Raw genomic sequence first — 25,134 nt, 5'->3', positions numbered from 1 at the left:
TTTTCGGATGTTAAAACAATAACTGGAGATTACTATTCGACATTATTGACCACTCTACGGGAAAAAATAAAGAGAAAATATGCAGAAAGCTATCCAAAGGTGTTTTGGACAACGCCCCCACACACAAATCTCATGTTGCCATGCAAAAAATTCGCGATTTAAGGTTTGAATTAGTAGAACACCACCCTTATTCACTAGATTTAGCTCCGTCTGACTATCAGCTCTTTCCTCATCTGAAAAAAAAGTTTAAAAGGACGTAAATTTTCTTCCAACGAGGAGGTAATAACAGCTGTGGAGGTATGGTTTGCAAAGCAAGAAGAAACATTTTTTTGAAGTTTATAGACGTTGCAGAGTCGCTGTAATAAATGTATCCAATTAAGAGGAGAATATGTTGAGTAATAAAATATTTTGACATTGAAATTTTGTTTGGTTCTATAGTAGGCAAAGAATTTTTTAATATATCCTCGTATTATTTATATTATTGAGTATCGTTGAACAAATTGCATAGACTTAAGTCGAGACTATGATGAAAAATGAAAATTGTGAAAAAAATGTCTTGTTTCTTGTCCTCGAAGATCTCAATTTAGAAGACAGTTATTGAATAACTTTGACGTTTGTTGATATAACGAAAAAAAAAAATTTACGAACAGCGTGAAAATTAGATCAGGCGTTAATTACAATGAAAATTTCAAAGGTAACTTTTACGTTTAGTTTATATCCAATAATTGCAACATTACAAAATGATAGACATTTCACTCGATTTATTCACACGATTCAACAATAGACTATAAAATAAATGGTAGACGTTGACGACCTAAAATAACCTTTAGAATAATCAAGTTCACCATTAGCGATGGAATCCCATCTATTATCAACCGTGTTCGTATGAAGATGGCACTGGTAACATACGATCTTAAGAGTATTTCGATTTTTATGGTGAATGAGCTGATATCAAATCCATTATACTCTCAACAATCATTACAAATATGCATAAGAGATAGTTAGAATGTGAATGGTTCACACATAACTATAGATATGTATCATAAAATGAGAAATATGAGGATGGTGTTCGTTTGTATCTTCTTTTACATCGTGATCGGTCTTTTGCATGTTAGATTGAAGGCCGTTTAGGATTCCTGGTTAGCAGATGATAGTCACGCTATTAAATAACAAACTTTTTTATTGTTTTTTCATTTTCATTGTCGCGGTTATAAGAGATAAAACGGAATATTGTTTAGAATACGAATTTCATACGAAATTTGCCTTCAAAAATAAATTTTAGATGTCAAATTTATTGAATAATTCTTCAAGTACTATGTATGGTACACATTTCCAGGAATCGAAAATTTAATGTTAAAATAATGAAAATACTCGTCCAACGACGAGTTAAAACTATCTTATAGTAAAATTATGAAACTTTCTACGTTTGGGTTTTCGGATACGATCTTTTTAATTAAAATATTTTCAAAGATGACCGACTTCCGGTTTTACCGGAATTCCGCTGTAACTTTGTTATTTTAAATGGAACATCTTATATATAAATACATTTTTGAAATCTACGTAAAATTTTAGTATACTTTTGTCTATAAACTTTTCTATAAAAATTTCACCGTTGCAAACCCTTATATATTATTTTTTTACGAGAATATCCTTAAAGAAATGGAAATGTTTTTCATTTTATACAGTATGTGTATAAAAAGTGTTCAAAGATTTCCAAAACGTATTAATATACAGTGTGTTCTATTTAAAATAACAAAATTACAGTCGACTTCCTGTAGAATCGAAACGTATAACCTGTAGTTGGGCTTCATTAGTTTCGACCTCAAAAAAATATGAATATGCCACATATTTAATTAAAAGTTTAAAGAAACTGGTTCCATGTTAAATACACAATAGACACGACCGCCTGCTGTCAGGTACGAGAGCTGTTGATGTAGTTGTTCTTGGTCATCTTCTGTGTAAGCACTTCCGATAATATTAATGTTTATTCATTATAACAAGCGAAGTGATAAATTTTAAAATATTTACATGGGATGACTGAAACGCAAATATCACTTTCAATCAACAACTCCATCAATATTTACATAAAATTTATATACCAAAACAAATATAATAAAGAACCAAACGTTGAGGAAATATTCGAACACGCAAATTACTAATTTTAGCTTGTCAAAAGATATCCTAGTTTTAGTTAATTGAATAATTTTTTGTTGAGATATTAAATTTGTTTTGTTTCAAAGACTTTGAATTGATATACCTAAAAAAAACAGGGAGAATATTACATATTTTTAACATCACTACCAACATTATTAGCATCACCAGTATGTGAACTTGTTTGTTTGTAACTCTCTTTGCAAAGGTCAAATTTTTTACAAAAAATTAATAACTCAAAATGTATACATTTTTCGAAAAAAATTTTTAGACAAAATTATACTAAAATTTTACGTAGATTTCAAAAATGGGTAATTATTTAGAATTGGGGCTCCAGGCAAAAATCGTTCCAAAAAAATTTTCACGCAGTGGGGTTGTTTCTGAGGGTACAAATAGTAAAATTAAGGCGGTGGAGACATATTATTTCCATTTTTTTAGACATTACGTGGTACAACTTACATATGATGAAACCTAACGTAACTAATTCTAAATAATTACCATCTTGGTTAGATTAGGTTAGGTTTCATTGATATAGCATTGGAACAAGTTATCGGTACAAAATCAACTATCACTCTTTTATTATATTTAGTTCAATTTTCATGAACCTTCGACTTGGGTGCGACTACCTTAAATACTATGTAGACGTATTATTTTTAGAAATTGTTTGTAGTCGCCCGATATAAATTTTTTCGTAATCGGCAGAAAAGTCCATAGTGAACGATTACGTTTCGTGTTACTTAAATGTAGTTACTTGAAATCAAGATACCTTCAAAATGTTTGTTGAACTTTCAAGTAAGATTATAAAAAACCCAAGTAGTATGAAATTAATTTGCACTGCTTTAGATTCATTGTAATTTTCAAAATACACCACTTGTAATTACACTGGCCGACAAGATTTTCGTAACACAGACGAGACCTTTAGTTTTAAAATGGAAATACCCGTCCAATAATAGAAAAAATATTTATTAAGCCCTAACACGTACCACTTTTCTCTAGCTTGATTGGTAATCCTATCTTTTAACTCTTGAATATTGGCAGGTTTTGTTTTATAAACGATGTTTTTAAGTGACATCACAGGAAATAATCTAAAGGATTCATGTCGGGTGATCGCGATGGCCATTAGATAAAACCACGTCTTCCAATCCATTTTCTGAAACTTTCTGATAATGAAGTTTTTTTAAATGTATTAATTGAAAATACTTATTTGGATTTGGAAATATCCGAACCAACTAAGGTATAATACTATTTTCACAATAAATCTAAATACGACGAACCATTTAAGTTACCCTCAATGAAAAAATGATCCATTATTTTGTCGCCTATTATTCCAGCCCATACATTCAGTTTTTCGGGATATTGGGAATGGGATTTACGCATTCAACGAGGATTGTTACGTGAACAGTATCTACAATTAGGCCGATTTACGTTTCCATTAATACAAAAAGTGTCATCATCGCAAAATATAACATTACATAAAAAATTTGGATCGTTTTGACTGTGACATTTTTCCATCATTAGGTCTGCAAACTTTTCACGTCTATCAAAATCGTCATCTGACAACTCTTGAACCAACGTTACTTTGTATGGTTGGAATTTAGTATCACGTAAAATTTTCATTACGGATGTTTGAGAAATATTAAGTTCCCTGGATATTTGTCTAGGACTCAAGTGTGGATCGTCATCTAACAAGACATCTAAAGATTTGTTTTCAGTTGATGCAGTTTATCTGCGTCCTGATTTGGTTTTTACTAATTTACTGACAGTAGATCTTGTTTCGGCTAGGATATACATTATTAAATACATTACATGTTTTTTGTTGACTTCTATCACCATATCTATATAAAATATCAATTCATTCTTTTTCAGATAAACGATCAATCGTGACTTTCAATAAACTTTAACGATAATAATTTATTGAAACATCAAATTTGTTATTGTAACAGTATAACTCCGAAATTATGGCATTGTAGAGCAGTATAGAGAACATTAGATGAAAAATTATACGTATTTTTTAATCTATTTAAAATAACAAAGGAGGAAAAAGGAAAGATTTAACAACAATCTAAATACCATCATAATACTGGCCGTATCAAAAAAAAAAATTATAAAATTCGTACAAGATAATACATAAAATTCACTCTGTATATACAATAATTGCTTGTTTAAAGATATAAGATGAATTGGATTTTCTTCACGTTTTATCAACTAACTTTGGGTAAATTTTGAATGCACTAGCCGGAAACTAGAAATAATCATTTGGTATTGTCTATTATAGAAAAAAAAGGGACCCACTTTTCATATAAAATTTTGTTTCCACAGTTTTCTATGTAGGACTGAATTTGTAAATACTAAATGTAAACAACCACGTTTTTTTGTACTTCCACGTTTTTACTGTGTAAATTAAAATGCGTTTTTTCCAAGTTTGTGAGCATATGAATTTTGAACCGATTTTGCATCTGTGTGAGAAGGTTTTTGATATGTTTAATGATCAATTTTTCCACATTTTAATGAAGTACGTAAATACTGAGAACAGCTAGATTGGATACGTTGGATTTCTTGATTAAATATTTCGAACGTCTGAGTTAAAATATTACTGGTTTCTACAATTAGAATAACCCTCGTACTTGAAGGGATCCATTTGATAACACAGCTATCGAAAATTATTCAACTAGTTATTTTTTCTTTTTGCTTATATCTATATCTGCAGTTTGTTCTTCCCCGTTATAGTCCGGTCAATTTAGACATTCTAAGTTACATAAATTCCCACCAAGCTGAAAATCAGTAAAATTGTTTAAAATATAATTGAAAATGAAATTTTCAAGTTCCCCATCATTCCCTTGTGTTGAAAAAATTTTATTCAAGTCAAAGATAAATAAATGATTGTTTCGTGATTTTCAGCAAAACGGTGAGTTTTATCAAAAAAATACTTTAGACGAAAATTGTAGATCAATTTTATGATCTACAAAAAACGTATCAATACTTTTTTCCCTACAAATCACTGTTTCTGAGATATAATGATTCAAAAAGTTGTAAATGCTGTAATCAATATTAATGTCCCGAGTGCATGTCAAAGTGTCAATAATTTAATTTTCTCGAGTGCGCGAATGCGCACTCGAGAAAATTATGAGGCAATTTGACATGCACGAGAGGGCACTTTGGCAGACTATTTCATGAGAAAAATTTAATTTAAAATAAACAATAATTGTTCCTTTTCTTAAAATATAAAATTAAAACCAAATGATGTTTATTAATCCTAGACGAAAATTTGGCACTAGTGCAAATTATCGATAATTTGCACTAGTGCAGTATTATCGCTGAAATTTGATCGTTGCTAGGTAAACATAAAATATTACAGCTTTTTGGTTGGCTTAAATTTTTCGAAGGAAATAGTCATCATAATATGCACACGTTTCCAGGTAGTGTAATTAACGCGTTTTTTAAACGTGGATTCCCCAGTAGGCCTATTTCACGGATAATGTTTAATTTGAAATTATTGCAAAATAATGGAAATTAGCAAAGATAAAATCTGCATCCCTTATGCAGTTGCAACAAAATTGTGTGTGGTGGGAGTTAAGTAAGAACGGGTTCTAACGTATTGTTGGCCGACTTCAACCCCAGTCTATAGGGTTCAGCTGATAACCAAGCCACACTTGAACTTGTTAATATACCCGAAAAAGATGTTGATGAACAGCAACTCAGGTTGGAGGAAGACAAGCCAATTGAACTTATTTTTTTTACTTTCAATATTTTTAACTAAACAAGCATATCGATACTTACCTATGCAGGTAGTTTTTTTAGAAGCTCCATACATAGAAAAAAGAAAGCGAATGCCGTTGGTAATAACTTCTTGTCAGGTTATTGTTTTTAAAAACTTCAGCACATTGAACTAAATCTTGTTTTTCAAACATTCAGAAAATTGTTATTTTACCCTTCCTGTAAAACGCCGATGTCGTGTCACATCCAGTTACATAATTTTGTCACTTTCCAAAAGTAGATAAACTTTTTGATGAAGAGATTTCCGATTGATGTTGAGCTTTTCCTGATTTTGATAAGAAAATAGTTTTTTAAATTGGAGTTTCGAATCGTTATATCTCAGAAACGATGACTCGCAGGAAAAAAAGTTAAAGTAAAAGTTTTTTGTAGAAAATTTTATAATACACAATTTTTTTTTCTAACGAATTTTTTTGATAAAACTCACCGTGTCGCTGAAAATCGCGAATAACTCATTTTTTTGACCTTTGACCTCGAATAACATTTTTTCCACACAAGGGACTGATGGGGAGATTTAAAATTTTATTTTTAATTATTTTTAAACAATTTTATTGATTTTCAGCTTGGTGGGAATTTATGAAGCTTCACTCTTATTTTTTAGTCTAATTTTACCGGACTATTAATACTTCCTTTTGCTCGGTGTTACAGATTTTCTGCTGTTTTATCTGTAACCTAGTGAATTCTGGTTTTTCTTCTATTATTTTAATTATTTAGTAGGTAGTAGAAGAATTCACAGAGAGTTTAAAAAACGAAAGGAATTTCATCATACAGGGTGGCCGGAAGATTGACGTCAAAAAAAGGTCCCTCGTGTCATGGGGTATTCGAATCACCCCCATGTATGTTCTGCGATTTTTCACGGTTTCCAAGTTATGAATTTTTTTTATAAATTTTTGAGAATTTTCAGCTTGTCCATCTTAAAATTAATCTACAAAAAAAGTATTGGACCTTTTTGATACTTTTTTTGTAACTAAATCGTCCTGAATAGTACTATTATACGTAAAATACCCAGCTTCGTAACTTTGATAAAAATTATGGAAATGTTGGTCTCAAGGTGTAGAATGTGCATTGCGGCGGGAGGTGGCCACTTTAAAAACTTACTTCAAATTTCATAAATAAATTTCTTTTTATTTAAATTATGATGTGTGATTTATTGCCATACATTTTTCTTACCTAAAACTTTTCTTGACCAACCAACCTCTAAGGCTAGTTTTTATTACTTTGTAGCATTTTCTATCATAACTTAATCATAAAATAGCAAGAATTTATTTTAAACCAATTGTTTGATTTTTTTCCAATTCGCTGTTTTTGAAGGCTAATTCTAGCAAAAGTAGACTTTTAAGTAAAATTTTTTATTGATGATTCAACGATTCTCTTTCCATTGGTTTCATTTTTTATTTATATTTATTTATATATTTATTATAGGTTTCTATTTGTAGCAAGTCACTTCTATTTTGGTTCCCATGAATTTTTTAATATTTGTTCAGGATTTTTTTTCTGAAATTTGTTCCCCAAACTCCCCCTACGTTTATTCATTTTCCATATACTTTCCTTTTGTGTTTTTGTTATAGAGATTTTTTCTGTCCGATTTCTGTCTATTTACTAACCATTGCATGATTTTGTCACTTTTAATTGTTCATTATATTTTCTTTTTTTTTATCAAACATTCTAAATCAATCAATTTCTAGGATACATTTCAAAATTGCGTTTTAGTAGTGGATTTATTGTTAATATGGGTGGTAATAAAATCAACAATATTGTAGTTAATAACAAATATTATCAATCTATATGCCGATCGAAAAGTTGCTCCAAATAGGTTTGAAAGGAAATTATTTCGACATTCACGTGCGAATGACTTATGTTGCATATCATGTTGGTGATAATCAACAGAACGTGACATAGTTCTACATTCCATTATATTATGATTTTTTTCCTCATATTCGGTCGGCAAAATTATTAACTAAAGAGTCTAAATATGAGCAGTACAACAATTTAAAAAAAATTGGAGCCAAATCTACTTATTAACTTTTATTACATTAAATTTCATATTTAACAATGTGCTTGATCTCCTTGGAAAGTTTGAGTAAGTCGGGTTTGAATGTTGATTTTCTCAATGGCATGATTCCGAGTTCTCATCAACAAGACGACTTCTGAGTTTACCCTTGATCATTTTCATGCTTGAAAAATATTGTAGAACCAAAAAGGGAAAGAACGGCAAACCCAAGCTCATATCTTCGTTCTCCAGGTCATTCAAAGCAAACCATTTGTGTTTTGAACTAAGATTTCTAGACAATATTTCGAAATTCAACACAAAGTTCGTATTCAAAGTGCTATGTCTTGTTTTAATATCCACCAATTGTACTTAAAAACTACCAATGTCAATTTTCAAAGGAGAAAATTTCAACTTGGTTATTGCAGCATTTAGAGGATTTCAAATTCCTGAAACATGCTGAGGTATGCTTACCTCATATTCTAAAATATTATTTTAAAATGGAGTTTTTCAATAGAGGAATTATTTTCTTAGAGATGCTTCAACAGGATCGGAAAGTGAAAAATTTTTTTCGTAGAAAATCCTGGATAAAACTGGATTATTACTTTCAATTTATCAAAATGAGATGTAATTTTGTGCTCACCAAGTTTTTTTGAATGGAAATATCCAGCTCCATAAAAGGTTATCAGTTTTGTAACTAAAAATAATCAGGCAATTTGAGACAAAATAGAAAAAAGAATTTGCTCCAGTGGCGTAAAAAATAGGTGGATAAAAGTGACAACTAACCCAGACAGCAAGCCACTGGTTAAATTTCTCTCTATCTCGTGCACGTATTTTTGAGTGGTGTAAGCGCTTTATTGAGGGTACTGAATATGACCAGCGCCTAGGTCGACGTGTAACTGTTTTAAATCCGGAAACAGTGACCAAAATCAACCAAATTGTGCATGCAGATCGTCGAATGATTGCCGAGGCTGTAAACGCCAATAAAGAAACAGAAAAATTTTATACGAGGAATTACACATGACAAATATTTGTGAGAATTGCTGCCAAAAAATCTGACTCCTGATCAAAAGCTTTTGCGTCAACGAATCTGCTCAGATTTCCTTGAAAGATTAGAAAAAGATCTGCTTTGAAAGGGACACGTATTGAGTCGATGGAAGCGGTGAGTGTGATATGTGTGTGTGCGCGTGATGTGTGTGTGTGTGTGTGTGTGTGTGTGTGTGTGTGTGTGTGTGTGTGTGTGTGTGTGTGTGTGTGTGTGTGTGTGTGTGTGTGTGTGTGTGTGTGTGTGTGTGTGCGTGCGTGTGTGTGTGTGTGTGTGTGTGTGTGTTTAATAGCCAGACCTCGTACATATTTTCATCTTTTCGCTTCCATTATAATATTCGAGTTTGATAAATGTTTTGAAAGTAGTATTGTCCCAATCAAGTACACACTTTTTTTCTTGAAGAATTTTTCTATTGTTTCGATCTCTCTAATGTGACCTTGTCCAATTACAGACTGAAATTGTAACAATTCCACATAAACATTAACATACAATAATATAGTTCTTGATTGTATTCACATTCCAAATAGAAAAAGGTGAAACCGCCGTAGAACGAGGGTTGGTACTTTACTTTTGAGATATGACAACACCGATGTGAATATTTTAAATCTAACACTGCCTTACATAAACTTTGATTTTTTTATGACTTCGGCTGTTGTGCAAGAAAACATCGATACTGTGCGTAAATTGATATTGCAAGATCGTCATGAAACATACCACGAAATTTAAGCATACTTGTACATTAGCTTCATTCGCATACATTCAATATTGCATGAACATTTAATGGTCAACTGCGGAAACATTGACCAAAATCAATCAAATTGTGCATCGAATGATTGCTGTAAACGTCAATAAAGAAACGGTTAGAAATTTTATTTTGAGTCTGCTAACTTCATCAGCGATCATCAACATTCTGGATAGATAGATGACGATAACGAAACGCGCAATAGGCTTGTTTCCACTAAGAATAAATCGGATGGTTTCGAGTTTCTAATGATTTACCATGATAATAAGTAAATGAAAAAACTACTTTTCCACAAAAATAATGAAAGATTAATAATATTTTTGGAAAATAAAATCGACAAAATGAGGAGTTTAATCACGTGACATTGAACACCAATCAGAAAAGCGTGACGTCACACATCGCGAAACGCTATGTTGTAGCTGTCATTTTCGTGTAAAGTTATTTCGAGTTTTCAGCAATTATTGTTAAATGAATAAAGTTCGTTTTTAGTTTAATCTTGAAAAAAAAGGTATAATTTGCCATAGAATCAGAATTTAACAAAACAAACTGCAGTAATTTGCCCAAAATTGACGTCGTTATGCTTGACAAATTTTTTGCAATGAACACCTACTTTTCTTCATCGGAAGTCCGCGGTGTTAAAGCTTATATGTAAGTATTATGTGAAGAACAAAAAAATTCTTGTTTAATTAGCAAATACCAGTCAGAGAGTCGCATTTACCCAATGTGGCATGAAAATACTTAACAGATTTTGAAGTTAGCGCATACAAAGTTTCAATAACTTAATTAAGTCATAACATTTTATATGTTATGTGTGGTATATTATGGTAGATTTTGTACATTTATAAATATATACATCACGTTTTGCTTGATACTTACATTAAAATGATCTTCACAGAATTAATTTGTGGAATTAGTTGATAAAATAGAAGCGTCTTGCCTCCTTGCCATTTTTAACTACTTTCTTCGTATTTCTACATTGTTAGGAACGTATATTAATAATTTGTCGTCTAGCGTTTTTATCCTTCTACTTTCACATTGGGGCACTATACTTATAATACGAGAAATTCATTATATATTAAAGAAACACAATTGACTGCTATGAACAAACACAGTTGTTTCGCGAGGTGTGACGTCATTCAAGACGCCACGACAGTCTTGGCCTTTTTGGCGGTCAATTTAAAGTTTATTTCTAAAAACTCAAAATACTAACGTAAAAAAACCTATTTTTTTAAATAATATATTTTTGAAATAGATGCTATGCTATAGTTTTAAATTAATTTCCAAATTTTGTCAACTAGCCTATTGGAATTTTAATGGAACTTCAGGGAGGATTTACGAAACATCGCTATTTTCTTTGTCTATGGGACACTTGGCAGTAGATCAAATTGGCAAGCAAGAAGTGAGTTCTGCCCTTCTTGCACATTATACTTGGATTGATGTAAAAACTATAGACAAGTCTTTCCCCAGTTGAGTGATGCCAAATTAAAGGAAAGTATTTTTATTGGACCACAAATGAGAAAATTACTGGATGATGACAATTTTGCAAAAAAGCTCACCAGACACAAACTTAGAGCGAGGAAGGGGATTTTTGGGCAACAATATTGATCCAAGCTACTAACACTTAGTTAATGACGCCTACAAATTCCTTGGTGCTCGAATATCATTGAAAATTCATTCTCACCTGACATTTTTTGAAAAAATTTGGGAGCTGTCAGTAATGAGGAGGTTGAAAGGTTCCACTAAGATATTAGATATTAGAACAATGAAAATTCGGTACCAAGTACGATGGGATTTGACCATGATGGTTGATTACTGTTGGTTTCCAAAAAGAGAAAGTGCAACCCCTCATAAAAGGAAAAATTAAAGCTAATTGATATTTGAAGTGATTTTTTTAAAATTTTTGTTTTTAATAGATTGTTTATTAGACGTAAACTATAAATATTGCCAATATATACGATTTAAAAAACGTGAAATTATTTTTTTATAAATATTAAATATTTTACCAATGGTTTTATAAATGTAACATGAAAACTTTGCGTGTTACAATTATTTTTTTCATATTTTCGTATTCTTGGGTTACTACAAAAAACCTTTTTTATCGACCAGCGTTATTCATTCAAAAGTCAACGTTTGTAGACATCTCAATGTATTATTTTAAATAACATATGTAGCTCTGAAACTAAAGCAATAAGGTATAGAAACAATATTCAGCATTTTTTAGAGCTTTTAAAATAAAAAATGCGATTTGCTGCATACTGCATATAAAAAACAGTGTAAATAAAGAGAATACATAAAAAAAGAAAATTTCGAACAGAAAAAATCCAAGTAGTCGGATAAACAAGTTCAAAAACGTGAAAAATAGAGATAAAGGTAATAAAGGTACTAAAAATATTATTATAAAAATATGGTGAAAAAAAATGGTTTTCAGTTTTTCGTTAATAACTTGAAAAATATTAATTTTTAAGCAATTTTGAGAGAAGCTTATTAAAGAGGAGGAAATTTCTGATATTCCATTATTTATAATTTTATTTTGACGTTGAAAATTGGGCTCCGCGCAACTGTTACGGCAATAGAATAGATTGTAGAAACTATAGTTTAATATAAAATTCTAATGGTTTTGCTGTGGGTTAAATGTTATTTCGCCAAATTTATATTCAGTCATAGTCATAAGTTGACTTTTTTCATTCGAAGGTAATTTTATATACAATATTGTATTTTTTTAAATAGTTAAAACACAATTGCATTCAATAATCTATAAAATACGGGAAACAACCATAAATAGTAGTTAGGTATCGTAAGATTTTTATAGCCAAATGATGCATTATCTGAAAATAACAGAAATTCTTCCGTAGAAACCAGAAACGCAAAGAACAGGATATCCTTATCGATTTCTACAACATTTATTACAACGTTGTCGATAATAATAGTCTCAACGCTTTTTCTATAATTACACGAATTAACTTCATAATAATTATTATAACAAACTATTTTTGATTTTTTCTTTAATTAGAACCACCAAACATTAACAAGAGAAGAAGGTTCTCTTTAAGCTCTTCCTCTTGTTAAGCCCATCTCACTTGAATATTAGACCGGGCACTGGATGGAGTTGAGTGTGCAAAATGTGAGGACCGCATTCGGTGTATGGTTTTGAACTCAGAAAAGCATGCAGATTATAATTCTGGATATTGCCAGGAGCCATATTGGTCAATTTTTTTTACACACCACCCCCTTAGACATCTAGTAAATGGACTGAACACATACTTTGATATCATTATAACGATTTTTTTAATGAGAATATCCAATTGATTTCTATGATTAAAGATACTTACAGCTAGTCAAGTGAAAAAACAACAGGAAAATTAAAAATAAAAACAATTATTATTGATAAAAAAATTTTTTAAATCAAAAAAATAAAATTTTCATATATTATAAGTGAAAAAATGATAATTATCAATCTTTTTTATTCTGACAATCGTTATTTATGCATTTGCATGGAGAAATACAAGAAATATGTAATTTTTCACAAGAGCAAGGCTTTGTTTTACAATTGGATGCACATTTACACGGTTGAATCAACAATTCTGGCAGTGGTTGCTTGGTCATTTGTCGTGGGTACAAATTACCATCCTTCCTTTCATAGCCTAAGAACGTGTAATCAATTGGCTGTAGTTGAGTTTGATCAGCATTTATCCATATATACGTTTGTGCTGAAGCTCTTAATAGATGTAAATGTAGAGCATCTGATGTGCAAATAACTTTTAATAAATTTAAGCCGAAACCCATAATTTGGGAAATTCATCAGCTGTAAGTTTTTTTTTTGAAAAAAGATAGGTGCAAATGTTTTCCAACTCTTTTAGCTGTTCGACATTTAGGTATGGATTTCCCAAATGCTTTAGAGCTTCTTGTATAAAATCCAACGATGCAGCCTTTAAAGCTTATTTTTCGAGCCAAATCTGCTAGTCGAATCGCAACCACTCAGAGCGTGTAATTAAAATTGTTCAATTAAAATTTCATCACATAAATATCCATCTGGTATTACTTTAGTATTTAATATTTCTTTTCGGAGTTGTTTAGCTACTTGAACAGTGTAGTTTGTTGAATTTATGGTACGCATATATTCAATGACTTCATCCAGTGGTATATTGCCCATAAACACCAATGATGATTTTGATCTGTCACTCGGATATGAAAATTAAACATTTTCACCACACTTATTATACACATACTGATTTCATAACGCAATTTCTATAATTGCATCTTCTATTTCAGTGAGTTCAGCTAGTCGCTTGGCCAAGAATGACACATCAAAAGAGTGAGATGTTAATTGATGTTTCTATTCATCAATCAGCTTTCCAAATGCCTCTATAAGTATGTCATGTGATATTTTAATTGAGGGTCTGCCTGCAGGATTGTCAGAATTTCTTGGTAGTCGCAGATAACAATGTTTATGATACTTCACTTCTATTGCAAATAAATCAGCTGATTGTTCGCAAGTGCCAATTTTTGTGAAAACATCTTTTTTTTCAGGCAGTTTTTAAAATTTGTTTCGCTGCTGAAATTTCGGAACAAAAATAGTTTTGTTCTTATTTCTTTTTTGTTTACCACAAATTAAACATTTCTGTTTCGTATCAAGTTTTAATTCACTTCTTGATGACGAACACGTTGGCTACCTGAAACATTTGCTTCTGTAGAGGAGGTGGAAGTAAAGGCATTCTCCTGTTTTAGTAATGCTAATTCTCGACGCCTTATTTTCTCTTCACTAATATAAGTTGCAATACAAGCTCGATGCCAGGAACAATTGTGTGCAGTAAATTCATCACTTTCTATTTTCTTACTAATATCATCTTTTCTGCGATCCGCTGCTTTTTTAATACTAATAAACGTTTGTGGTTTTAGATTCTTCACTAAATCACCCGTTTTATCACAAAACAAACATGATAATTCATTTATCTTTCGCTTCTTCACATTTATCACTTGTAGTGACATTGTTCGTTCTTCTATTTAAATAAATAACACTAATAAAACAGTCGACTGCGAAAAAACTTAAATATTATTACTTAAATACGCAAAAATTATGGGCTACAAATTCTTTTCTATTGACTACTCCAAGCGCTATGACTCGGCAACGTGCCGAGCAGGGAGAAGGGGAAGGGGAAAAGGGAAACGGACCAGCACAACTACTAGCAACATGTGATTTTCTATTATTTAGGGTCTCAGGTAAAAGAATTTGAGCATAGTTGCCAGTCCTCACATTTTGCATACTCAACTCCATTCAGCGCCTGGACTATATCAGATGCTACTCTTTTTCGATCGCTCCAAGTCATCATTCATAAACCTGTGATCCACCACTTCGAGTCGTAGATAAAAGTGCATAAATATACCGATTGTCCTTACTTACCGTTTCAATATCAGAACCTAAAATGTTAATCTTTTGGGTTGCTTTTTTTTATCACAAAAAGTTAAATGTTAGTGATAAAATTTAGCAAAATTTCTTATCAGCAAAGAACTGTTTTTGTGGTTTGCAAAAATTTTATTTTTATGCATATTTCAATGTTTCTTTCATTTTATTGTTGTACCAACTTGTGAACAGCAGTGTGTTAAAGTTAAACAAAAAATGAATAGAGTTAGGCGGTTAAGTGAACGCGAAGTTGAAATAATAGCAGAGTTAGTTGGACAGGGACAAAGTTATCGTGAAAGGCAAATCTGAGTACACCACACAACCATTGGCAGATTGATGCAAAGATTTCGAGAGAGCGGTTCACATTCTAGGAGGCCTGGTCAAAGACGTCCTTCAATTTTAACTCCTCGAGATTACCGTTTTTTGCAATTGAATTCATTAAGAAATCAGTCAACGACAAGTGTCGAGCTCAACAGTCTTTTACAAGAAGTCCGAAATGTAAATATCTCTGATAGATCAATAAGACGACACCTTCAGAATGCTGATCTACACAGCAGAAGAACTGTCCAGACACCTTTGCTAACCAGGCAGCGTCGTGTTGCTAGACTAAGATTTGCGAAGCAACATTTAGATTGGAATTTAGAAAATTTTATTTATTGATGAGACAAGAATCAGTCTAAGAGGTCCAGATGGACGTAATCAAATTCGAAGACGGCGAGGAGAAAGATTTGAGCAGTCTTGTATCATTCCCAGGGAGCCGTTCCAAGGAGGGTCTATCATGTTTTGGGGAGGAATTTGTTTTGATGTCCGCACAGAATTAGTGTCTCTTCCTAGACCCGCCCTTAACGCAGCAAGATACATAACTGACATTCTTGAAAATCATGTCGTTCATGAAAACATGCCCAAGAGAATGTTAGCAACGATTATATCTTATTGTAAATGAAAGTGATGCATCAACCACTCAGCATTATTTTTGAGAAAGCTTTTTTTCTATCCTGAACGCTTTCATCCAGCGCGATGATTTCATTATTTCATCTTTTAAATAATCAAATTGTTCATCAATTTCATTTTTATTTGAAATTCTGAGAATATTAAAAATTTCTCTTTCTTTTTGAAATAAACATAGTGTTTGATAAAATTAAAACATTATTCTTACATAGATTTCATCAATACACAAACAAAAATTTTTTTGGAATAAAAATGCAAATAAGTGCAAGAAAACTAAACAATTTTGAAAAGCTAAATTAATACCAATTATAAAAAAAATATTTGAAAACTCGGAGTATATTGAAAGACAGCTAAAAGATTACATATATTTCGGAAAATGTTAAAATATTGTTTTAAATAATATTAACTAAATACTTTTCTGCAGATATAATTTTTTAAAAACGTTGTTATATAACTGAAATGTTGCATGTTGAAGTTCGAACAGAAACTATGATAAATTCACACAAAAAAAAATACAAACTTTAAATCTACAACAGTACAAATCCGTACAAAACTGACTTTAGTACAAGGATCGGTAGTAAACGCTTGAGATTAATGATAACATTTACCTGTGTTATAATGGAGGGTATATTATGAAAAGTAGGCTTTACTTTGCTATTTACTTTTTCGATTTATTTTCATGTATAGGACCTTTCTGCCCCAGTGTGTATCGGTCAAAATTTTTTTCCCACTCCATAATCCGTTCATTAAATTCCAAAAAAACTTTAAGAAATTTCGCTTTCGTATTTACAAGCGGAGGTCTAAACGGTGTCTTAGAAACCACAAATAATAGTTTCCGTTATTACGAAAGTTAATATTGGCAGGTACTGATTTGATGATTATTCTTTGACAGTGAATTATTTCACATGTATTTATGATTGTCGTTTTGTCCGAGGACATCTGTTTGTGAAGTTTGTAAACAAATTATTTTCGCTCTTGCAATTTCAGACTTGATTTAGAATGGATAAAACCCAAGAAACAATCAGTGGAAACTCGTGCATTTGTCGCAAATCTTTAGAGACTGGGTAAAAGTAACCTGCCGCAGAATTAAGAAACCTCGACGTACCGTGAACTACAACGTGAATAAATGCACCAACAATTTTGTCTATAGAAAACGTTCAGGGCGAGCTCAAAAGACTACAACCACTAAAGATGAATGAAAGTTTGAGGTCTTTGAGTCTAGGATTATTTGTAGGAGGGTAGTACATTCTGGCTATCGCCTGATCAGTAGATAATTCATCTTTCAGCCTTACAACGATCACAAGCATTCATTCTAAACTCTTCAAAGACTATTTTGAAGAATTGGAAAGGAAAAATGCACTACAAGTTTTATTATTTTGTACTATAAGATAGACAGAAACTTATGACGGGTTGTGTATATCAATATAAGTTGGAATTTCTGGTGATATTCATACTGTTCATAGTACCACTATACCAACACAGCCTAATGGACGTTTTGGTAACCAAGTCAAAGACTGAAGATAACCATGGAATACTGATTAATGCGTTTGTATTAAACCCATGTACGTTGTTTGCAAATATTGTGGCACATTGAAGAAGAGCCATGATATGCCTTAGTGGAAAAAAGACATTGCTACTATTAACTCCGCAATATGAGCCATTACATCAATTGATTCGTGGCGAAACATTCGAACAAAGAAATTTTCTAGCAAACACTCAAAAATACAATGGTTATTTCTAATGTGGGACAGACATCATTGAAGAACGAATATTTAATCCGACATTCAAGGTACTTTTCCATTTGGATGTGCCTAGTTCACCAGGGCACTATTTAAGACTAAAGGTTAGATTAGGTTATGTTATGTTAGGTTAGGTTAGTTAACCAAAACTATGCCTCGGAACGCGTTTGGTGGTGGGTAAACTGATAAACAATATGATTTACGTGATGATACTTTAAGGAAAATTCGAAGGTGAACAAGGCTTTACTTTGCTAATTACTTTTTCGATTTATTTCCAGGTATAAGACCTTTCTGCCCTAGTGTGGGCCGGTGCGTTGTAGTGGGAAAGATTCAGCCTGTCTTGGTGAATTCAGAAAACATAAGCCCTCAGTCGCTACAGTACTTATAGTACAGTTCAATTACTGTTTTTGATATCACGAAGATACTTACTACAGAATATTTTGTGTAAAGGTGTCTGGGTCATACTCATATATTCAGCTTCCAATATGGCTCTATGCGACACATCAGATCTTCGTTTTTCGTTCCTGAAAACTGTTGGTAACATCTTGGTGTGTAAATCTTTAATAATTAAATTGTCGTGTAACCTTTCTTGTTTATACTCAACTTAATTTGTATAAGTAAGAACAAATAATCGTAATTCAAACTCAATCGCCGGTTAATGATAATAAATGTAAATATTAAATGTATTGAATAACTTTCTCCTATTTTATATAACTATAAATGATTTGACAATTCAGTTTGAAAAAACATCCATTACTCTTAATTCACTTTTCAATCTAAGAGTAATTTTTTTTCAAAGAATGTACCGCACCCTTTTCTAGTTCGGTTTTTGTTAATTGCGCTGCTTCTCAGTCAAGGCTGAAATAAAAACTAAGGTCATCATGCATTATATCGACGATTTTTATAAACATTACTCTCATTTTTTATGGAGAAAATTCCTAGTTACAGATTATATATAATGAGTACGATCATCAAGGATATATTACAAAGGGGTTTATTATTTGGAAGTGGGGTCCACTCTACGTTGGTCATAAAAAATCGGAACATTAATAGTTCAACCCCTTTTTTGTAACTCAGCAGGAGTCTCTTCTCCAGGAAGTGGTATTAAATTATATAAAAACTAGTACTAAGATGGGTGAACAATTAACCACCAGGTTTTTAACGAACGATGTAAAAAATTAATGAAAACGCGGAAAAACTGGATCAAGTCAAAAATAAAAATTAAACAATCTAAAACTATCTTTGTACACGATTATCCAAATTAATATTTATTGCTAAGAAACATAGAAAAGTTTCAGCAACAAATAAATTTATTGAAAAAATGATAAATTGCATTAACTGCGCTTCCAAAAGAGCACAACAAATAAAAGCAGTTATAAATTAAAAACAACTCAGTTTTGTATATATTAAAGATAAAAAGTTGGGACTTGTATATGGAAATCCTGTATAGTTACAGCTCTCACCTGAATTCCCAAATGTTAGAATTGAGATTGAGTTTGTAGTCTGGTGGTTGTTGTGGAAATTCCCAACCTGGCAGCTCTAGAATTGCAGGAAAAAAATATAATGAAGAAGGAAACGGGAGCAAAGATGCAATGGAACGAGTAGAAAGAATAGATTTGAGTAAAAATGATCTAAAAGATCTAAAATATGTAAAAACTGATTTTATATTTTTTAAAATAGAATCAACTGTTTTATTCTATTCTGTTCCCCAAATAAATAGAAAATACGAAAATCTGAAATTTTTGTGAGCACAATAAAAAAAAGTAAAGAAAAACTTACCAGCGAATATAGAGAATAAAATCAACAAAAATTTTTGAAAATTTACTTTTGCTTGAAGTGTACATAGGTAAAGGACGATTTCGAATACATTCCGAGGTTTTTTTGAATTTCTAGAATGGAGTGGAAGGTCGATAACAAATTAATTTCTTCAAAAACTTATTGTGTTAGAATAAAGAGACTACTGTGCCACAATACGTGAACAAAGGAATATTCAAAATGTTTGGAAAAAAACGTCGAATGGCATATTACATTTTTTTTTCGGCGCAAACTAGAATTTCAACAATTTTTTGGCAAAAACCGATTTGTCTCCTAAAAACGTAGGAGAACGTTGTATTTTTTTTTCGGAAAGTACATAAACAAATCTAAATCAATAGTTAAGTTGGAATTTCTGGAACCGTTGGTGATATTCATACTGAATACACTATTTACACCAACACTCACAAATGCACTGTTGAAAGCGCGTTTCGATAACCAAGTTATCTGTCAGTTCATCTGTCAATTGTCAGTTTACCTTCAGTCTCTGAAGATGATAACTCAAAGGAAAATTTGAGGTTAGAAAGTTCTCATTCCAATGATTCCAATCGATTTGTCGTTTGAATTTAAACGACTTGAATTTTCGATCTTTGGAAGTTTGTGGCCTGAATCTAGAAAATCCATATTTATCCTATGATTAATTAATATAATTTCGATGGATATAATTTTTGAAACCAACTTCCCTTCAATAAAATATCCAATTTTCTATTACGGTTCTTTATCAAAGATCTTCTAGATTTAGTTGGGGTAGTATAAACTTTGATTGTACAGTTTTTCACTAATAGCTTTTTCTTGTGTACAGTGAACCATACAAAAATTGGGATAACCACCAAGAAGAACTATGAATAAACATGAGAATTCTACGTTTCATTATCTCCAAGCAAATTTTACCAATATATGAAAAACTAAATGCAACAATTAGTGTGGAAAATGTTTTCACTTCACTTCATCTATAACAAACGACATGTTAAAAATTTCGAAAATCAGGTCTCAGAAAATTTAGTATTTTTCAAAAGAAAATTTTGTTGCTAATACCCAAAAACAATTCCCTGAAAGTTTGAGCCTTTAATATTAACATTAAGTCCTCGATCGAAGGGTGTAAGGAATTTCCCTTCAAACGAACCCAGATTTTTCATTTTTAAATTTCTGTAGCTCAGCTGGCATTTCATAGAATCGCTTCGTCCATGAAAGGGTTTTCAGAATTAGGTAATACAAGTCTCTAAATTTGATTTTTCCATGCTTTCGCGCTTTATCTCGTGTATGACAAAAGTTTGGCCTCAATAGACACATTCAATTCTGAAAAAACATTCTTGGACGAAGCGATGCTATGAAATGCCACCGAGCTCTAGAAATAATGAAAAATCAGATTCCTGGGTCTTTTGAAAGGAAATTTTCAAACCTCTCGATCGAGGAATATTAATTTCTAAGGCCTAAACTTTCAGGGAATTTTTTTTGGGCACTTGTAACAAAACTTCACGATGGAAAAATTTTATTTGGGCCACCCGACATAAAATATGCTTCATGGAATATACAATATACAATAAACAGCTTTTAAGAAACATGTGAAAACACTCTCGAGACAGAACAATGAGCAACGCCATCAAGATAACACGTGATATTTCGTGCATGTCATAACTAGAATAAAAGCTTTAGGTCAATAGTATGGATTAGTAAAAGTTGCAAAGGAAAAGAGACCTAATTCAAAGGAGACTACCAAACTGCAAGTATGAAAGCTGGTTATCATTAAGCAGCGTCGTTGAAAAAATTAAAAAAAAAAGTGGAGGAAGACTTATTTGTCTAAATAAAATTACGACACTTATAATTTTATATTAAGTCTTTTTTACAAATGTAGATTAATGTATATTTCAACTAGAAGAATTTGAATATTAACAGTTACATAATAGCACTTAATAAAAAAAGTTTGAACGGTCCAATAATGGCAATTAGAGATATTATAGGTATTAATTAGAGCACTACAATTTTACACAACTACAGTATATAAATTTCATATAAATCGCACAATCTTTTATATAACACTTTCATGAATTGCCTACCAATTAATATGTGAAAATTAACTCATGAAATAAGAATGCCAAAAATGGAACGGTTTAAGTGTTTGTTGAACTTCCCTTGAATCATCCCAATAATTAATCGGTTGAATCTCGGGACAAGATTGCTTAAAAAAATAGTATCCACTTTTGTACTGAAATTTCTCACTTTTTTTAAATTAAAGGTTAAGCGATTATGCCGAAGGATAGTGATACAATTTATATCTTCAGAATAAAAACTATAAGTATCAACTACTTTCAAAGTTTATATATATAAAAGAAACTGCTGTGCACACACAATTTTTTTTCAAATCTCGCCTTGTTTGTATAATATAATAGAGTCGATAATTTTTAAAATCAAAAAAATAATAGTAGGATGAAACTCATTGGAAAATGAGGAGGATATGATAAAAATGAAACAAAAAATAATTTACGGGCGATCTGAGGTCGTAAGGGCAAGTTTTGGAGGGTAAGAAACGAATTCCGGTAAAACTATGAGCCCTATGGAAAAAAGTTGAATAGTTAAATTGTAGGTAATAAAGAGATCTACACGTAACTTCAAAATTTATAAGAAAAATTAAAAAAATCAAGTTATATTGTGATTTCTTTTATATGAAATATTTATTTTTTAAACCTTATTTTGATTTATACCCATAAATAACCATAATTTTCAATCGAAAATTTTCCCTTCAAAATATCAGCCATTTTTAGAAAACCGTTGTTTTTTTATTCTTTGAAATATCTACTTTCTGATGATGTAAAAAACGATTACCATCACTTAAGGAAATTTTATCAGAAATGTAAAAAAAAACGTTTCCGAAATTTTTTTTTTCAATTGTACAATGTTTAGTTATTTATTAAAACGTGAGATTTCTTGTAGATTTATAAAATATGGAAGCTTTTTAAAAAAAGGGGATAATTTGACAGGAATATTTTCGTTTGAAAATTAGGGTGCTTTTCGATATTAATTCTAAATAAGGTGAAAATCTATTTTTAGAAAACCTGTGGGTTTTTTTGTTCCTTGAAATATCTACTTTCTGATGGTGTTAAAAACGATTACCATCACTAGGGGAAATTTTATCAGAAAAGTAAAAAAAACGTTTCCAACATTTTTTTTTATTTGTACAATATTTAGTTATTTATTAAAACGTGAGATTTCTCGTAGATTTATAAAATATTAAAGCTTTTAAAAAAAGGTGGATAATTTTACGGAAGTATTTTCGATTGAAAATTAGGGTGCTTTTCGATATTAATTCTAAATAAGGTGAAAAGCTATTTTTAGAGAACTGGTGAGTTTCCTGTTCCTTGAAATATCTACTTTTTGATGTAAGTAATGTAAGTAATATTTCAATTTTTTATATGTAACTATCCTTAAAAACTACCTTAATATTTAAAAAAACGGCTGAAAGTATGAAATCATTTGAGTAGAAAGAATATATATAATTTAAATATAACAAACCTAATACATAAGTTTTTAATTTAATTCAATCCCTAAAAACTACCCCTTATCACAAAAATGAGGGAAAAAGTTTTTTGGAAGCTTAAAGTAATGGATTTCGATAAGAAAATGGATTATTTCTGCTTCTGATATAATGAAATATTTCCACAATTTTTTACCCCCTATAAATATTAAATTTAAACTTCATACTTTGATGATAATAAAAAATATTTATTTTACAAAATTAAGTTAAGTATAAAACTAACAAGATTTTTAAAGTATACATTAATAATTTAACTCTAACTTTCTAATTCGTCTATTTCTTCTTCATCAACAAAAAGATCAAAACTTAGACGTTTCGTGATTTTCCAGCATTATCTCTAGAAAAATGTATTCGTTTTTTTAATAATAACTCGGCTTTCCTTTAAGCTTTTTGCATTCATCCATACATCATTTAGTAGGGAATTTCATAAGCTACAAAACCATGAGAGTCTAGGCCCTTTCCTTCGGAGAATTTTGATGTTAACTGGTAAAAAAGACTCTCCCTTAGCATTGAAATCTTAGCATTTAAACGCTTATATCTCGTTTAATTTTCAAGCTACGTGAGTTTAAAAAAAAAGCAAAATGTTCAGTAAAATAAAAGCTTTTTTTTTCAAATTCGAGTTACTTAACTTATTTTCGTCATAAATCGCTAAATTTTCATGCTAGACGGTTTAATAACTCATTTTAAAGGTCTAAAAAGGTACTTTAAAAATGTTTATTACAATTTTTTATGAAAAATTGATCGTTTTCCCGTTTTTTGAGATCAAACCTCTGTATAAATTTACGAAAAATATTTAATTTAAACTGACTAATTTCTTTGTTTTTTATAAGCTTCAATTTTGATAAGAATAATTTACGCAGTTTCCAAAAAATGCGTAATTTTCGAGTTTTTCGTGAAAAAATGTTGTAAAACGTGTTTTTTTTTTAAATTTTCAATCACAAAAACTCAGAAATTATTGAGTTAAATAAAAAACTTCATTCTACATTTTCTACATAAAATTCAATTTTCTATTGATTCCCGGTGTTATTTTGAAATTTTAAATTTACACCTCCGAGTAAGGGTGACATTCAACCCTGGGGTAGAAGCATACATTGGCACCAAATCAGGTTTGTTATTTGCATAATTTTTGAGCTTCTGTCAAAATTTCAAAATAATCCATGAAGTTCTTTAAAATTGCGTTGTGATTTGCTTGGTTCACTGTACTAAAAACGAAATTAAAATAAGAGTTTTGGAGGCCTATAATGCGAAAACGATAGCATGTATTGGACAATTATACGAAATACTATAATTCTTTTAGCTTATACTATACGATGGATACTTTTTCTCATTATTCCCGGGACAAATTTTGTACATTCCATGTTTATCCATGATTATCAAATCGACAGCAGAAACAGTTGCAAGTGTCCATTAATTTTATTGAAAATAAAATTTTCGAAATAGCAATCTTTATACGGGTATGCAATTATTTGAATAAAAAATTATCCAGCCAACGTGATGCAGATACAACTGTTTCGCCAATATTGGCGTCATTGACGTGCACCAGGACAATGGACTGCCGGAGACGTCCCCACTTACAAGAAATGTGGACTGGTGAGCACGTTGCTGTTGAATTTTGATTGTGCAGTTGGTGCCGGACTTAAATCATATTCGCATTATATGGTACTAGCTCCGATTTTAAATACAATAAAAGAAATAAATAAATAAATTCAAACGGCACAATCCACGTTAGTTGATAGGAATGTGCTAGTGAAAAGTGTGTAGTAAAAACGATTTTTTTATGTTATCTATTTAAAGGATTATTTTAAGGACTGAAAATAAGGATTTGCAGAAAACGGAAACCCACAAGGGTATTTATAAATTCATATTTTTCTTATACATTTTCACATCGTTCGATTAAATTTCTAATAAAGTTACAACATGGTAGTGCAGTAGTTCCGGTTTTCTTGTTTTTTATTTTTATATGATTTGGAACAAATTTATTTGTTCTACTAAATATTTATGTAATACAAAGT

General features: G+C 30.9%; 2 protein-coding genes across 2 annotated transcripts in view; one reads left to right on the top strand and one right to left on the bottom strand.

Moving 5' to 3' along the window:
* LOC130452658 (N-alpha-acetyltransferase 16, NatA auxiliary subunit) overlaps nucleotides 1-25,134 on the bottom strand; it is a 157,470-nt gene that overhangs the window by 70,798 nt on the left and 61,538 nt on the right. The window lies entirely within an intron of this gene.
* The window catches only part of LOC130452659 (uncharacterized), a 37,039-nt gene continuing 36,485 nt past the window's right edge, over nucleotides 24,581-25,134 (top strand). Inside the window, exon 1 of the mRNA XM_056792022.1 lies at nucleotides 24,581-24,969. The gene's annotated coding sequence lies outside the window, so the exon portion shown is untranslated. The remainder of the gene's footprint in view (nucleotides 24,970-25,134) is intronic.

This window comes from Diorhabda sublineata, chromosome 2 (genome assembly GCF_026230105.1).
Source record: "Diorhabda sublineata isolate icDioSubl1.1 chromosome 2, icDioSubl1.1, whole genome shotgun sequence".
In the NCBI taxonomy this organism is placed as follows: Eukaryota; Metazoa; Arthropoda; class Insecta; order Coleoptera; family Chrysomelidae; genus Diorhabda; species Diorhabda sublineata.
Note: the sequence above shows the minus strand (reverse complement) of the source record. Positions and strands in the feature narration are given on the sequence as shown.